The 17,459-nt window shown below is 45.6% G+C and overlaps 1 protein-coding gene and 1 pseudogene across 1 annotated transcript in view; both read left to right on the top strand.

Moving 5' to 3' along the window:
- SPOCK1 (SPARC (osteonectin), cwcv and kazal like domains proteoglycan 1) overlaps nt 1-17,459 on the top strand; it is a 523,795-nt gene that overhangs the window by 479,629 nt on the left and 26,707 nt on the right. The gene's annotated exons all lie outside the window — the stretch shown is intronic.
- Nucleotides 7,238-7,361, top strand: LOC136336845 (small nucleolar RNA U3; annotated as a pseudogene).

Genomic DNA, 17,459 nt, shown 5'->3' with positions numbered 1-17,459 from the left:
CTTCTACAGTAAGGGGCTATGACAGGTCTTTATTTATTTATTATTTTTATTTCGTGTATCTAGGAGGGTTTTTTGTTTTGTTCTGTTGCTTAATCCCTTCACTTTTTATACTCAGCCTCTAATCCCCAACCCTTGGACAGCTGTCAGTCTGTTCTCTGTATCTATGAGTCTGTTTCTATTATATTTTTTAATTTTGTTCATTAGACTTCACAAATAAGTAAAATCATATGGTATCTGTCTTCCTCTGACTGGTTTATTTCACTTAGCATAATGCTCTCCAGATCCATCCATGCTGTCACAAAGGGTAATGTTTCCTTCTTTTTTATGTCTGAGTAGTATTCCACTGTGTAAATGTACCACAGATTTTTTATCCACTCATCTACTGATGGGCACTTGGGTGTTTTCAGATTTTGGCTATTGTAAATAATGCTGCAATAAACTTAGGAGGCATGTATTATTTTGAATCAGTGTTTGGATATATTCCCAGAAGTGGAATTGCAGGGTCATAAAACAGTTCCATTTTTTAAGTTTTGAGGAAACTTCATACTGTTTTCCACAATGACTGCACCAATCTGCATTCCCACCAACAGGGGTTCCCTTTTCTCTGCATCCTTGCCACTTGTTATTTTTTCATTTATTAATGGTAGTCATTCTGACAGGTATGAAGTTATATCTCAGTGTGGTTTTAATTTACATATTTTTGATGATTAGTGACATTGAGCATCTTATTGAGGTTTGAATGAGAGGAGATGTAAAGGAGAAAGGAAGAAACTAATATAGAGGGAGAAAAGAAAGAGAAAGAGAGAAAAAAAGAGGGAACCACTAAAAGAAGAAAAAAGAAAAAGGAGAGAGAGAGAGAGAGAGTTAAGGGTTTTGGAGTGCAATCCTCATAGAGAGAAAGGAAGAGGAAAGAAAAGATAATGGGAGATGCAACACTTATGGGTAGTGTAGTTCAAGGAGAGGAGAGAGAAGACCGGCAGAGAGTTAATCGGCCAAATTGGAGGAGGAAAAAAATATCAAGAATGAAGATAAGAGAAACAAATGAACAAATATAATAAAATGGGATAGGTTATAAAGTCTGCAGATTATTCTTGATTTTGAGAGGTTATCTTCTTGCTTTTTCTTTTCTCTCCCTCTTCCTGGTCGGTGACTCTTTACCCCGGGTTCTGCCCCTTTGGCACGCTCAGGTAGAGGTTTGCAGTTGATAAGTCTCTATGGCGATGTCATGTATTGTGCTTCAGTCTTGTTGGCAGTCGAGGCTCATTAGCATTTATCGGCTCCAACAGTGAGAGAGTCCGTGTTCCTGGAGCCTCTCTCCTAGTCTTTCCTTCCTCAATTAGTAGCCTGATAATCCAGCTATGGGGTTGCTGCTGCCTCTGCCTGGATAGTAAGAGGCTCAAAGAGCTGGCAACTCCCCACTCTATTTCCACTCAGCACAGGGCTCTGGGTAAGGCTCAGTCAGTCAGAGCTGCTAGCATAATCAGGTGGGCTTTCCGCCCACTCAAAGACCTCTGGCTCTGCCACTCTGTCCGGTAACACAGGCGGGCGCCCACTCTCGGGGCGCTTGGAGGAAACTCTCGCTCACTATCTGCACGCGCAGACCAGGATATCCGGCCGGCAGTCTCACGCTCTGAGTGAAACCCCCAACCGCATGGAAAAGTTCCAGCTTTGGAATCGGCTCTCGCTCCGTCCCCGTGCACGGCTTTTGCAAGGCGCTGGGGCGGCCCGAGATTCCACTTTGGCCCACACAAAGGCCCCTGACTCTGCCTCTCTGTGCGATAACACGGGCGCGCACTGCCGAGGCACTCGGAGGAATCTCTCGCTCGCTATCTGCGCGTGCAGACCAGGATATCAGACCGGCCACGTTTCCCTCTGAGTGAAACCCCCACCAGCACGGAAAAGTTCCACCACTGGAATTAGTTCTCGCTCCCTCCCGTGCGCGGCTTTCCCAAGGCGCTGGGGCAGCCCGAGATTCCGCTTTTGGCCCACACAAAAGCCCCTGACTCTGCCTCTCTGTGTGATAACATGGGCGCGCACTGCCAAGGCACTCGGAGGAATCTCTCGCTATTTGCTCGCGCAGACCAGGATATCAGACCAGCGGCCTCACCCTCTGAGTGAAACCCCCTCCCGCACGGAAAAGTTCCAGCATTGGAATTAGTTCTCATTCCCTCCCCATGCACAGCTCCCCCAGGGCGCTGGGGCAGCTTGGAGATTCCACTTTCAGCCCACACAAATGCCTCTGACTCTGCCTCTCTGTGGGGTAACACGGGCACCCACTCCCAGGGCTTTGGAAGAAATCTCTCGCCCACTATCTGCGCGCGCCGACCAGGAGATCGGGTAAAATGACTGCCCCGCTTGTCTTTCTTTGTCTGGGTTTGGCGTGAGTGTTATCTTGTATTGCCCGGGAACAGTTTTTCCTCGGCTTGGATTTCCGTGCCACAACCTGGTTTGGCTGTTTGTGCTGCGGCCTGGATCTATTCACCCCCTTTGCCCGCCTCAGTTTCTATATTCACAGATCCCAGAGAAAGCCGCCCTGTTTAGGTTAGTGAGGAAGGCGGAGCATTTCTTACTCCCTAATTCCTTCGGGGTTTGGTTATATATTTAGCCAATTTTTCGCTTGACCATACCTTCAGGTGTATTGCGAAACATCTGGAGGCTCCAAGGATAGGTTTTTCTGTTTCTGGTTGAAGATCTTGTTGAGTTTTGGGGGAGATTTATCGGTATCGCTTCCTACCCTGCCATTACTCTGACGTCATCTCGAGCATCTTTTCATGTCTGTTGGCCACCTGAATGCCCTCTTTGGAGAAATGTCTATTCAGGTCCATTGCCCATTTTTTAATTGGATTGTTTGGAGGGTGTTTTTGGTGTTGAGTTTTATAAATTCTTTATGAATTTTGGATATTAACCTCTTACCAGATGTATCATTGGCGAGTATGTTCTCCCATTCAGTGGTTGTCTTTTCATTTTGTTGATGGTTTCCCTTGCTGCGCAAAAATGATTTAGTTTGATGTAGTCCCATTTGTTTATTTTTTTCTTTTGTTTCCCTTGCCTGAGGTGATTCATCAGAAATAATACTGCTGTGAGAAATATCCAAGATTTTACCACTTATGTTTTCTTCTACAATTTTTATGGTTTTGAGTGTTACATTTAAGTCTTTAACCCATTTTGAGTTTATTCTTGTGTATGGTATAAGAAGTGGTTTAGTTTCATTTTTATTTTGCACATATCTGTCCAATTTTTCCAGCACCATTTATTGAATATACCAGTGTTTATCAACTACCTGGATGCCAAAAATTTTGTGCTAGTCTACAAGAGTTAACCACCTGATGTTGTATGAGGATTATAGACCCAGTGATTTTAGTTGAATTTGCCTATGTTCAGGGTGATTTCTGCTGTAGCAGTCCCCAAAGTTATTCTTCTATTACTGGTCACCCAGTGTTAAAAGGTTAAAAACCACCGGAATAAACTTTCTTTACCCCATTGTATGTTCTTGCCTCCTTCATTGAATAGTAATTGATTGTAAAGGTGTGGGATTATTTCTGGACTTTCTATTCTGTTCCATTGATCTATGTGTCTGTTTTTATGCCAGTACCATGCTGTTTGGATCGTCTTATAGTATAGTTTGATATAAAGAGGCATGATTTCTCCAACTTTGTTCTTCTTAAGATTGCTGTGACCATTTGAGGTCTCTGTGGTTCCATATAAGTTTTTGGAATATTTGTTCTAGTTCTGTGAAATACACCACTGGTATCTTGTTAGGAATTGCATTGAATTTATAAATTGCTTTGAGTAGTATGGGCATTTTAATAGTGTTCATCCTTCCTATCCATGAATATAGTATATGCTTCCACTTATTTGTATCTTCTTCTTCAGTTTCTGTCTTCAGTGTCTTATAATTTTCTGAGTGTAGGTCTTTTACATCCTTGGTTAAATTTATTCCTGTTTTTTGTTATTGTTGTTATGTTTTTTGATGCAATTATAAATGGAATTGTTTTCTTGGCTTCCCTTTCTGATAGTTCATTATTGGTGTATAAAAATGCAGCTGATTTCTGGATATTTATTTTGTATCCTGCTACTTTACTGAATTCGTTTATCAGTTCTAGCAGTTTTTGGGTGGAATGTTTAGGGTTCTCAATATACAGTATCATGTCATCTGCAAATAATAAGTTTTACTCCTCCCTTTCCAATTTGAATGTTTTTTATTTCTTCTTCTTGTCTGATTGCTATGGCTAGGAAGTTGAACAAGAGTGGTAGAAACAGACATATCTGTATTGTTCCTGATCCTAAGGGGACTGCTTTTAGTTTTTGCCCATTGAGTCTGATGTAAGTTTGTCTTATATGGCTTTTATTATGTTGAGGTATGTTCCCTCTATTTCCACTTTGGTAAGAGTTTTTATCGTAAATGGGTGCTGGATTTAGATGCTTTTCCTGAGTCTATTGATATGATCATGTGATTTTTGTCCTTCATTTTGTTTACGTGATATCTATGAGTTTGCAAAATTATACCAAACCTGTATTCCCAGAATAAATCCCACTTGATCATGGTAAATGATCTTCTTAATGTATTGCTTGGTCTGGTTTACTAATAGTATGCAGGACTTTTAATGAACATACACCTTTCATTTTTTTACTCACTTTTATTAGCACTTTATTTCTTTTGTTGCTTTGATGTATGCAGAGTCCTCCTTTATTCATATTCTAATAATTGGCCCTGTTAATTGTTCTTACCTTAAGCCCTTAATCCATGTGAAACTTAAATTAATGTGTGTTGTGAGGTGAGACTTTAACTTTTTCTTATTTCTTTTTAAATAAAAAGCAATGAGGCCATTGGTTGAATAGTTCCATTATGATGTTCTGTAATACATTAGCTAAGTTGTAACTTTCACACACTCATATATTGTTTCTTGATTCTGTCTAAAATTTTTTATAATATTATCAGGCTTTCTTCTCTTTTTTTTTAAGTGGAAGGAGGAGAGATAGTGAAACAGACTGCTGCATGCACCCTGATCAGATCCACCCAGCAACCCCTGTCTGGGGCCAATGCACAAATCAACCAAGCTATTTTTAGTACCTGAGGTTGACCCACTTGAACCAACCGAGCTACTGGCTGCAGGAGGGGAAAAGTGAGAGAAGGAGGAGAAGAAGGAGGGGGAGATAAGCAGATGGTCAGTTCTGCTGTGTGCCCTAACTGGGAATTAAACCTAGGACATCCATATACCAGGCCAACACTCTATCCACTGAGCCAACCAGCCAGAGCCTTATCATGCATTTTTAAAAATTATTAAAATGAAGAGGCTCCTTAGAGATAATTTTTACACACACACACACACACACACACGTGCGCGCACGCGCACACACACACACACACACACACACAGAGAGCTAGGTTTTTGGAATAATAAATAGTATCTAGATCCAAGTTTTCCTTTCTGACTTTTTAAACCATTTAAATGTTTCCCTTGGCATTTGGCTCAGAAAAGAACTGAGATTGGCAGCCTCAGCCTCAGAATTGGTCACCAGCAGCAGCTTTGTATTAAGCCCCTACAACATCAGAAGAGAAACAGAAAAACATAATGCTATCTGTAACTGCTGGGTCTCTGTGGTCTAGTAGAGAGACACCGCAGAACCGGAAGTTGCACGTGCTTCCTCCTCTGGTCCATGCTGTTTCCCTCCCTGCCCGGGTGCCGAGGGCCGGCCCTGACACAGGCAGCAGGAGCCTGAGAGCACCGGTCACAGGCTAGCGCATACAGGGCACTGGGGTATGAGCTCCTCCTTCCTGGCCCTGCACTCAGAGCAGGAGAGAAAAACTCCCTGTGCCGTGTGGTTTAGGGCCTTGTGGACCTGCCAGGTTGCATCCCAGAGGTGCTTGGAAACAGGACTGGTTCAGTATCTGTGCCCACACTAAGTCTCCTAGATTCCGTCACGGACTCTCAGGCAGTCTCACAGTATTGCCTACATGGGGCCACCTTGGGCTGGTTGTTCTGATTCTGATGTCCTCCTTTGGTTTGGGTCCTGGGCAGCCTCATTTGGTGCCTGAGCAGTGTTTCCTTTGCCTGACTTTGAACCCTGAGGTTGGTAGGTTGGCTTCTTTCCAGAAGTCTAGAAAAGCATACCAGACTCCTGTGGTCAAAACTGTGTAGACACCAGTTGGTATTAAGGTGACTTAATTTACCCAAATTCTTCTAACCTTGGTTCTGCTTTTTGTATAAACTCATTTGCCACCAATTTCTAAGCCTGCTTATTTTGGAAATACTGTTTGACTTTGAGCTTATGAGGGTATTGTCTGTTCAGTCTTCATTTGTGAGGCTAAGTGAGGCAGGGGCTGGGTATCTGAGGACTACTGGACTTAACCCAGTGGTGCTGAGCTCAAGTGTGAGGCATTGCCTAACCATCACTTAACCTCATGACTGTGGGCAGTACTGCTCTGCCAGTAGCCACGTGGGGACATCTCAGAGCTCACCAGGAGAGCGTGTAGCCTGTGAGTGATGCTCACGTCCGCAGCCGCCCCTGGACAGGTGTGCCAGGTGTTCTCTTAGTGGACTGGCTCTGCTGCACGAAGTCTGTATCCAGATCCCATAACCCTTCTCACTGGATGCACTCTCCCTCTCAGCGGTGACATTAGTCAGACTAACTGCAGCCATTTCAATAACAGTATCCTTCAGACTCTAAATCTTGGGTCCAGGATATGGAAGTGTCCCCTCATTCCCCTCCAGTGACATGAGAAACAGGGTCATTGTGTGTCTGTGTCCCTTCTCCCCCTTGCTCCAGAGTGCAAACCACACACATGGCCCAGAACCATCTGTTCCTTGGTGTGTGAGCACAGAGAGTGGATGGAACTTTGCCCCTTTGTGATCTCTTACAAAGACTATACTTTCAGGGATCATTTCCATAGTTTGTGATCTCTTACAAAGACTATACTTTCAGGTATCATTTCCATAGTTTGTGATCTCTTACAAAGACTATACTTTCAGGGATCATTTCTATAGTTTGTGATCTCTTACAAAGACTATACTTTCAGGGATCATTTCTATAGTTTGTGATCTCTTACAAAGACTATACTTTCAGGGATCATTTCCATAGTTTGTGATCTCTTACAAAGACTATACTTTCAGGGATCATTTCCATAGTTTGTGATCTCTTACAAAGACTATACTTTCAGGGATCATTTCTATAGTTTGTGATCTCTTACAAAGACTATACTTTCAGGGATCATTTCTATAGTTTGTGATCTCTTACAAAGACTATACTTTCAGGGATCATTTCTATAGTTTGTGATCTCTTACATTTGCATCTGCAAACAACTTAAACAGACCCCATTTTCCTTCCCCACTGAGACCTTGCAAAGGGGCGATGGTATCAGACCCAGGGCCTCCGAGGGCCCTGCGTGTTGTCCCTAGCAGGCCTTCAGGCTCCTTCAGGAAGGGAGGGGCCGCTCTTCTGGGTGGGAGCCTGAGCCTGAGCGTTACTGACACTGGCATCCCGTCCCTGCTGTGCGCTTTACAAAGCAGACCCACCTCTCTTCCCCAGGACTCTTCCGCAGCTGCGTGAGCACTTCTTGGTGAAAGTGGGAAAATGAGTCTTTCAGAATTGACTTTCACTCAAAGAGACTTTTTTGAATCAGCCCCAGCCTGATTTCATGGGGTCATGTTCCTCCATCATGGGGAGGTCACCTGCAAACGAACCCGGCCTTGTCCTCCCCACCGGCTTTTTTGGCAAGACTCTCACTGCGCACAGGATAGCTACCATCAGGGAAACGGGGGTTTTCACAGGATTAAAGAAGGAAAATTAATGAAAGATGATGTTTTCTGACCCTCTTAGAGTTTGTTCTTCTCAGGGCTTTTATTGCTTAAGATAGAAAATTGGACTGGCGAGTCTGAGGCATGCACGTACGTAGCCCGTTATGGGTGTCAGGCTCCTGCGTCTGACACAGAGGCCCATCTCCAGACAGAACGCAGACTGCGCAGGGTCTCTCCTTCCCTCTGTCCTGCTTACTTGCTTATTGCGGACAACTAGACAGCATCAGCAGGCCAAAGAAGAATCAACGACAAAGATTCTCCTGTATCACAGAGCCATTATGAACCTTTTATTGCATGTCCCCCGCCTCTGTCTCTCCCCACCTGTCTGCACGGTCCACGTCACGTCACGTCACAGAGAGCAAACCATGGATTCTCTGCTATTCTTTTCTGTTCACTTGTAAACATTCTGTGTGTCATATTATCTTTGCCATACTTTTTAATGGCTTCTCAGTTTTCTGGCATATTTATGAACCATAATTTAATCCCTATCACTTTTGCTTCTAAGTTTGTTTGTTTGTTTGTTTTCAGTGTTATAAGCATTGTAGTTGTTGAGGTAATAGTGCAGCTGGATCTCTGCAGCCATCTGCGCTTGATCCTCTTCCATCTCATATAAACTCTACTACAGGGCCATGATTTTCAGGGTGCGCCCCTTGTCCCGAGACAGAATCTTAAGTGGAGCTAGCTCCTGAGCCACCAGTGCCATGTTCCTAATTACCAGGTGGACTGTTTTAGAGGCTGGAGTCAGACAGCCTTGGTGCAAACCCTGCTGCTGAATATTTTGTTGAGTTTGAGTAGTTGACATAAATTCTCCAAGCCTCAGTCTCCACAGCTCTAAAAGTGAATAATAATAGTTCCTGCCTCAGAGTTGTTGTGAGGATTGAGAAATCTATAACTCGGAATCGTGTGTGTCTGTATGTGGGGTGGGGTGGGGTGGGGGGTGTTGGGAGGGAGGGACGGAGAGAGGGAGGGAGGAGAAAGAACATATTGGGTCCAGAGACCAGCACGACTTCTGCACACCCAAGATGCTCCCTTCCCGGCCCCGCCTCATTTTCTAGCGAATGGAGAATTCTCTGACCATGGGGATGGCTTGCCACACAGTGAGACTGCAGGCCACAGCAGGACACACATGGCTGTGGCTATGACCTGGATGTGAATCCCAGCTCTACCGTTTATTAGTTTGACCTACACGTGAGCTGTAACTTCATCCTGGCTCACAAACTGGGGTGTGGACATTAGTGAATCTCATGCCTCCCAGAGAGCTGGGGTGACACCTCAGTGAGCTCATGCTTTTGTATGGCACCTGTCATATAACATGCACTCAGTGGCATCCAGAGAAAAGTCCCATAACCCCTTTAACTTCAGTTTCTACATACTAAGATAGAAATAATAATGACTCCGAATGAGCTACCACCCAGATGAAATGGAGGCAGAGTGCTAACATGTTTCTTGGCAATCGTGGGTACTCACTATTTGGCAGCTCGTGGGCATAGTATCACTACTGGTGTCAGTACTGATGACCACAACACAAGCTGAGCTGCCCTGGTGCCACCTGTCATCTCTCACAGCCTGCAGTTGCTGTCCCGCACAGAGAGAGGCCCCTGGATGCCACGCCTGCTGACTAATGAACTGCCTCTTGCTGGTCTGCAGACTGAGAACCCTCATGCCCAGGACTCTTACCTGGCCCATCCGGGAGTTCTAACATCCACAGCGCTGGCGTGTACAGTTGCCCTTGGCAGAGAGAGGGATACTTACAATTACATTTCAGTCAATTTCTTACTGATGAGATATTGAAAGGGATTGAGGCAGCAGGTCTTAGTGGAGCATGGAACAGGTGATATAATAGGGATGCTGTACCTATTGTAGTGTTTTTGAGCTCAGGGTAGACCTAGAATTCCTCCTCGAGGTTGAAGCAGAGAAACGTATGCCAGGAAATTGTGTGAAGTGTTGAGGAATCACAGTGGGGCTGAGTTTGAAATGAGGTTACACCATGAATTCACTCTTAAGGCACATAGTGGCTGTTATTCTTTGAGGTCCTTAGAGACACCTTAATACCACTTAAAATTAGGCCTGTTCAAATCCTGCTCAGCCCACCCCATGCTCCATGTTGTAAGCCATTATTCTCCACTCGTATTCAAGTCCAACTATTCTTACAAACCAATAATTCTATATTCCTTTCAGAATATCTCTATTCACTAAAGTTTCCTGGGAAGGCACCTTTGTTTTATTCAATGCTCTGAAGTGTGAAGCCTACATAATTTGCTAAATGCATCATGTTTACATATGCATAAGCCAGTTACCTCCAAATCACCATCTCCTGCTTGCACTATTGGCTGAATGCTAAAAGAAAATGAAGCTTAATTTTCTGTAAGCAGCAGCCCATGGTTTCCAAATAAGCTCACGGAAACAGAGATAAACTAAATTATTTACTGGTAACCATCCAGACAGCAGCGAAGCCAGTGCTGAGACAAGCCAGGTGTGCAGAGTCGTTCTAGCATCCCTCACTCAATATGCACAGAACAGGAAATGACATCCCAGGTGGCGGCTGGAGGAGATCTGAGGAGTTAGCAGGGAGGCTAGAGCCTGCCTGTACACCCCACGGGCCTGGTCTCAGCCCTGGAACCCTGAACTCAGAGCTGCCAGGCCTTCTGGTAATTCCCTTCCTTGGGCAGGGGGAGGGGGGCTCAGCATGATGTCTGTCCAGAATTAGGCCATCCTTCCCATAAGCACTTCAGCGCGGGTGGCAGGAGGAGCATGGACTGGAATCATTTGGTATGAGGGAGGTTTAAATGCCATAGGTGGCATTTAAATTGGAGGCGAGAATGGGCGAGGTCCCTAACCTGCCCAGGTGTTCTCATATGTGAAGTGCAGAAAGCAGGGTCACCTGCCAGGCGCCCGAGCCTTCTGAGACAGTATGTGTCTATACAATCAGCTTCAGAGTCGGCAACACGTGTTTGTCCCTGCCTCTTCCCCACCCAAGGTTGGTCTTAAGGCTGGAAGTTATTTGTCTCGGTGCTGGGTGCTGGTGATCACTACTCTACCATCCTCAAAGGTCACTCTCTTCCATGACCTGTTTGCCATGTCCATTCTTGGTGTGCTTACTGCATTCTTACTTAGCTCAAAGCATTCGTATTATTTTCTTTGTGTCTCTGCAAGCCTATATCGGTGCCTACTTTGAACCCTCACTCTGCCAGGAACTGGGGGCAGGTGCAGATGTGACCACTGCTGAATCCTTGTTGCATCAGTCCAGAGTCCAGAGGGACAATGGGTTGTGTGTGACATAGCACAGAAAAGTGGGACTGCAAATAGAGGACCCTAGGACACCCCCGGAGGCAGTAGTCCAATCTTCCTGGGCAGGTGTTGAGAGGAGCCCACAGACGAACACATCTGAACCGAGCCTTGGTCCTCTAGGAAAGAGCATTCTGGAAGAGCAAATGGCTCAGGTCTTCACTGTTAAAATTCTACCACCTATTTGTATGTGTGTGTGTGTGTAGGGGGGTGTTCTCATTTTGCTAAGAAGGAGACAAGAGTCTGAGCAGCAGGCCAGGGCGGCTGTGTCTCAATCACCTCTGCGTCCCCAGAGTGTCTGACTCAGCGCTGGAATTGGACTTGGACCTGTCCAAGGTCATGAGGCAGGGTGGAGAACAGCACATAGACTGCATTGATTAAAAAGTCCCAGGTTTAGGGATTATTTTTCCCCTTTGGCTTAGAAAGCGAAGCGTTAGCATGTAGCATTAGAACTGATGGGTTGGTGGACAAAAGGTCTCCTGAGGCCAGGGCACCGACGGCCTCCAGCCTGCGGGCCTCGCAGGACCTGCCCTGCACCTGTTCCTTCATTTGTTCCTTTGCTGATTCATTTAACAAACAACTGGCCGCCTGTGATTTGGGCCCTGAGTTCAGTGCCAAGGACACCTGAGCGAGTGAGACACAGGGTCCCTATATTCAAGGAGCATGTGGTTTAGTGGGGAGACACACAAGGGCACACTTAAATTTTAAAAGAGGTTTACATTCGTATTACAGCCAAAAAGTGCCAACAGGAACACAGGCACTTTTCCTCACATCCTTGTCCACCATCTGTTCAGCTCCCACCTTCTGCAAGACAGAAGCCATTGTTAGCAGCTTTCTGTAGCTCCTTGGAGAGGTTCTTGCTGCACAAAGAAGTGAATATAAACACAGGCTATTGTCCCCCACTGCCCCTTAACACAGATAATAGCACATGATACGCACTGTTCTGCGCTTTGCTTTTTTCACTTAATATATCTTGGTGATCCTGGCATATCATAGAAATAGCTGTAGAGTTTTCCATTGTGTAGATGTACTATAACTGATTTAACTATGGACATTTGAATTAATGCAGCCTTTTGTTATTTCAAATAGTGGACTTATATATGTTACTTCTAATGTGTGTATGTGTGTATTTGTAGATTATAATTTTGGAGTCAAAATACTGAACAGTCTTTCTGAGTCCCTTTGCCATTGTTATGTCTCTTGCAGTCTACATGGAGTTAGGTCTTCCTCTGTGACCCTGTCTGAAAATTAAATCTGACTCTTTTAAGAGCTGAATTTCAACCCATTGAGATTTATTGATGTAAAAAAAAATTGCACTTGGTTCTATCAGCTCTATTATTTCTGTTGTTTTCCTTTATGTTATTTCCCCACTGTGTGTTCTGCTTTTTTGTAAGGGGGAGAGGAGGGTATGTGTGTGCATGTGTGAAATTCTTCATATTCCGGGAGTTTATCACTTTAAACAGTGCTAAAATGGATATGATTCTTTTCCTTCCCCTTTCTCTTCCCCTTTTTCGATTTCCCCTCCCTATCTTCTATCACTTAATACAATTGCCATCTCAGGGTCTACCTTTGTTCTATAAAATATATTCATTCTTCTGTTATTTGATTTGTCACCTTTTCATGCTTTTACCTAACTCTCAAACTCCTGTACCTAAGGCACCTGGCAGACCTGTCCTAACTGCATCTTCCCTTCCCCTCCTTTCTGTTTTTTTTTGTTTTTGTTTTTTTTTTGGTAGCTGTATCGTTTCTTCCTTGTCAGAGCATGTGGTATTTGCATTCTTACCTGCCACCGTAATCGCTGCCTCTGGTTGTTCATAAACAGATGCATTTCAAAGTCATCTCTACAGCTGGCTGCAACGAGCCCTCCCGTAGTTCCTCTGCAGGGCTCCCGGGAAAAATCTCCCCGAGTCCCTGTGTTCAAAACCACTCTCCCGTACTATTTATCCCTCAAAGGTAACTCAGGAGGATACAGCAATTTGGGTTCAACTTCCTTTTCTTGGCTACCTTACAGATATAGCCTGACTAGGGTTTGAATATTGCTATTTTGAAATCTGAGGGCAGCCTGATTACTTTTTTTCTCTCATAAATTACATGGATGTCTTTTCTGTTCCTCTGTCAAGTATTCCTTTACTTTTAAGATTCAGTAACTTCATTACGATGGGTCTCCATGTGGGCCATCTCTGGCTAACACCCGCCACCTCAGGGTATTGATTTGACTCTTCTTTTGCTGCAGGAATGGTCTAGCGCAGTGGTTGGCAAACTCATCAGTCAACAGAGCCAAATATCAACAGTACAACGATTGAAATTTCTTTTGAGAGCCAAATTCTTTAAACTTAAACTATATAGGTAGGTACATTGTTATTAACTGAATTAGGGTACTCCTAAGCTGGCCTTTGCTAAACACTCAAGGGGCCAAAGAGCCGCATGTGGCTCGTGAGATGCGGTTTGCCAACCAATGGTCTAGCGAATTACATTTCAATAAATGTCCTGTTCAGTTGTTTCCTTTTGTTTCTTCAGTTATGCTCATGCAGGATGGCCTCTGCCTCTTTTCTGGAGCTGTCACTCACTCCCTAATCCGTTGTAATTCTTTCTTTATTTCCCTTCATGTTGCCCACACATCTCATTTCTGGCATCCTCTGTCTTGCCAGGCTTTCCACAGTGTCTGTTCTGTAGGGTGCTTTCCTAATTTGCCTTCATTTTAATGATGATCTTTTTTTTTTACTTTGTTTTATTTCTTTCTTGGGATCAGCAAGCTCACAAGCCATCTCCTCCAGTGTCTCTTCATCCCCTCTCTGTGTCCTTATATATTACTATTGTCTTTCTTCAAATGCAACTGTTTCATTTTAATCCAGGCTGTTATCCTTGGTCCACATTTTCACCGTTTTCATTTTTCTGCTGAGCGTCCTGTGGTAAGTTTTGCCACACAATATTTTCCTTCATAAATATATATTAATCAAAGTGCCAGCATCTTAAAAAAATATATTACTGTAAGAAGTTAGACTTTACTGGCCTACCCATTGAAAAGGGAGCCCTGTGGATGAAAGGGGTGGAAGCCGTCTGTCTTTGTACACGTCACAGTCCAAGAGCACTCTGTTCCAGTGCATCAACAGTGACAGAGGGCAGAGGGCTTCCTGCTAAAATGGCTGCTCTGTGCTGTCCATCTATTCTGTTTCTATGAAACCGATCAGGTCCAAAAGGATAGGTTTTTAGGAAAGACCTTAGTATGGACCATTCTAGGTTGATTTTTCCTGACTAAGAGTATGCCTTCTCAATGAGTCAATTCAGTTCTCAACTATAGAGTGTTTCTAGAAATAGAAGTAATAATAGCTACTATTTCATCAGTCCCCCACCTGTCCTGAGGCGCCTACCAATGCTAACTGTAGGTGAGAAGAGTGGTCGTCATTAGCTGAGGGCCTGCATTAGCTGAGGGCCTGCTAAGTCTGCCTGGTCAGGAGCTGCTTCAGTAAAGCCGACGTTTTCTCTGCTCATGATTCCAGGCTTCCCACGCAGGGAACCACCTCCCCACTGTCCCGGAAACACAAAGCTGGAGAGTGCATTTCTAACCAGTATTTTGCATATTCAGTAATTCTTTTTACCCTGGTGTGTTGAAAGGCTGTGGATTTCAACAGCAGCTGTAATAACTTACTTCATCTAGCTAACCTCTTGCTCTAGATTATTCCAGGGACACATAAGTGTTCCTCCACTAATGCATGTTTAGAAATGTTGTGCTGGTTCCGAATGCATTTCTTTTTCCAAATGAAGGATTATCATTACAATCAAGGGAACCATTCAAGTCTCCTCCAATCAGGTTACTAAGAATAGTCTTAATGAGTCTACTAGGGAAATGTGTGCATCTTCACTTGCAGGTTGTACCATTAATTGGTTTAACTCATCTTCCTCCAAGTTTAATGACAATATTTTAAGCTCATTCAAAGATTCCTTTTTAAGAGGGACTTCATTAGGAAGTGTTCTGAGTAAAGAGGCCCTAATGCCTTTGCTTGCGCCTGTTTTTACAGAAAATAATGCATTCTCTGAGGATAAGAGAACATGCATATGTATCGACAATTTAGGACTGAAAAAGTAAAAACCAAAACTACCTACAGGAACAATTTAACTCGAGCAGGAGTAACCTTCAGGAAGCCCGAGTGTCTGCCAGTAACACTGCTCAGGGCTGCAGCTTAGGCCCCATCAGCCTCTGGAGTCCGTGCTCCCAGGCCCTGAGGCCCCTCAGAGAAAAAGGGGCCTGTTGGTTTTTGAAAGCTTAGTCTTCACAATAAATCCTCTCTGCAACTCTGTGTGGTTTATACTGTCATTATCCCCACTTTACAGATGAAAAACAGAGGCTTAGAGCAGAGCACTGGTTCATGTGAGAAACGTGTGCCCTTGGGAGCAGGATGCAAACCTGGGCTGCGACCCACAGTCTGAGCGCTGACACAGCACCTGGGGGTTAGTGGGGTGGGGGGCGTGGTTCTGACCCCCACGCCCCAGCGTACAGGGACGAGGGAGGAGTGCAGGTGAGGCACGTGTGTGTGTGCGCGCGCGCGTGCGTGTGTGTGCATGCGCGTGTGCACGCGCAAGCATGCAGATCAGTGAACTTCACATAGGGGGTGAAGTTTTTCCACTTACTATTGTAGACCTTGAAAATGTCATCTAACCCCCTCTGAAAAACAAGAGAAGAGTCGTCCCTCACTGATTCGCTTCAGGCAGCCGTTCCTGTGAAGATACCATGTGCTTGACCTAGATTCCCTCGCTTTTCCCCTTAGTGGGTCACTAAGTGCTTTTTCCCTCGGCACCGCCCTCTGTCCGCAACACAAGCAATCCCAGCCCACAGGGACGTGCCGGGGGCTTAGGCCCATCTGTCCAGCCCCTCCCCCTTCCAGTGCTGTGAGCTAGGGCTGCAGACGAGGACACTGGAGATGTCCAGCCCCAGCCGGGTAGCACAGCTGCACCTGACCTTGGCTCTGCCCTCTCCAGAGCCTGGTTACTCTCTGCTTTTTTCAGAGTGGAGTCACCCTGGTCACTGCTCCCGGAACTGTGCTTTGCAGACTCCACCTTAACCTCGCTCAGTTCCAGTTCACGAGAGCCTTGGTTACCAAGGAAATATGCTTCCATCGTTTCCCCTCATTCAAGATTCCAGGGAGGCCCTGGCCAGTTGGCTCAGCGGTAGAGCGTCGGCCTGGCGTGCGGAGGACCATGGTTCGATTCCCGGCCAGGCCACACAGGAGAAGCGTCCATTTGCTTCTCCACCCCTCCGCCGCGCTTTCCTCTCTGTCTCTCTCTTCCCCTCCCGCAGCCAAGGCTCCATTGGAGCGGGGATAGCCCGGGCGCTGGGGATGGCTCTGTGGCCTCTGCCTCAGGCGCTAGAGTGGCTCTGGTCGGGGCATGGCAATGCCCAGGATGGGCGGAGCGTCGCCCCCTGGTGGGCAGGGCGTTGCCCCCGGTGGGGCGCATGCGGGAGTCTGTCTGACCGTCTCTCCCTGTTTCCAGCTTCAGAAAAAAAAAAAAAAAAAAGATTCCAGGGAGTATGGCACCGCCTCCTCAGCCTTCTTGCAACATCCCCAACGCTGGGGCACCTGCTGTGTGCTAGATACTCCACAGCATGAGGGACTCCACTAGGAGGAGGAGCCCACACGTGTCCAGAGGCTGCCAGCAGCATGAGGGTGGCAGAAGGAAGACGTTGCACCCTCGGCGAGGTGGTTCAGGAGGGCATCCTTGTTGGCTCCAGTCCAGGCTCTGCCTGCCTTCTAATCTCTCTGACCTAGTGCAAGACATGCACACTGCAGACACTCTGGGTTCATTGGGCCAGTGTTGCCCTTGGTTAAGTAATAATGCATAACAGCAGCAAGGAGGGCTGGGGAAGGCCAGCCCCAGGCCTCCCCCTCTGGGACGCCTCCTGGCCTCTCCAGAGAGAACTCCAGTCTGGCCCAACTCTTTAATTACCTTCGAAGGCATGAAAGTTTAAATTAAATTCTGATTGTTCTCATGTTGGCTTTTGCCAAAGCCCTGAGCTCAGCATTACTGATGCTAGGGTGGGAGAGGGAGAGAGGTCCATGTGACAGGTGGCACATCCATCTCCTTGAGCTCTTTAGCTGGTGTTCCATGAGTAACAAGAAAACACCAGTAATTGGTTCCCGAACAGGGGTTTACAGATACCTTTCCATGTCTGCATGTCAGATTTGCCATTTTCAAACATCCTCGATTGGATGTTCAAATGTGGTTTCACTTTGGATGTGCAACACACACATACACACACACACACTCACACCTACTCTCTCTCTCTCTCTCTTAGATATAACAGTACAGCTTTGAATAAAGAATTTCTAGCCTCTGTTCCCACCTCTACTTTTTGTATCATCTCCTCTATGTCCCTGTCTCTCC

Source organism: Saccopteryx bilineata, chromosome 4 (genome assembly GCF_036850765.1).
Source record: "Saccopteryx bilineata isolate mSacBil1 chromosome 4, mSacBil1_pri_phased_curated, whole genome shotgun sequence".
NCBI classification, from domain to species: domain Eukaryota; kingdom Metazoa; phylum Chordata; class Mammalia; order Chiroptera; family Emballonuridae; genus Saccopteryx; species Saccopteryx bilineata.
The sequence above is the reverse complement of the archived record's forward strand: the minus strand, read 5'-3'. Positions and strand labels throughout refer to the sequence as shown.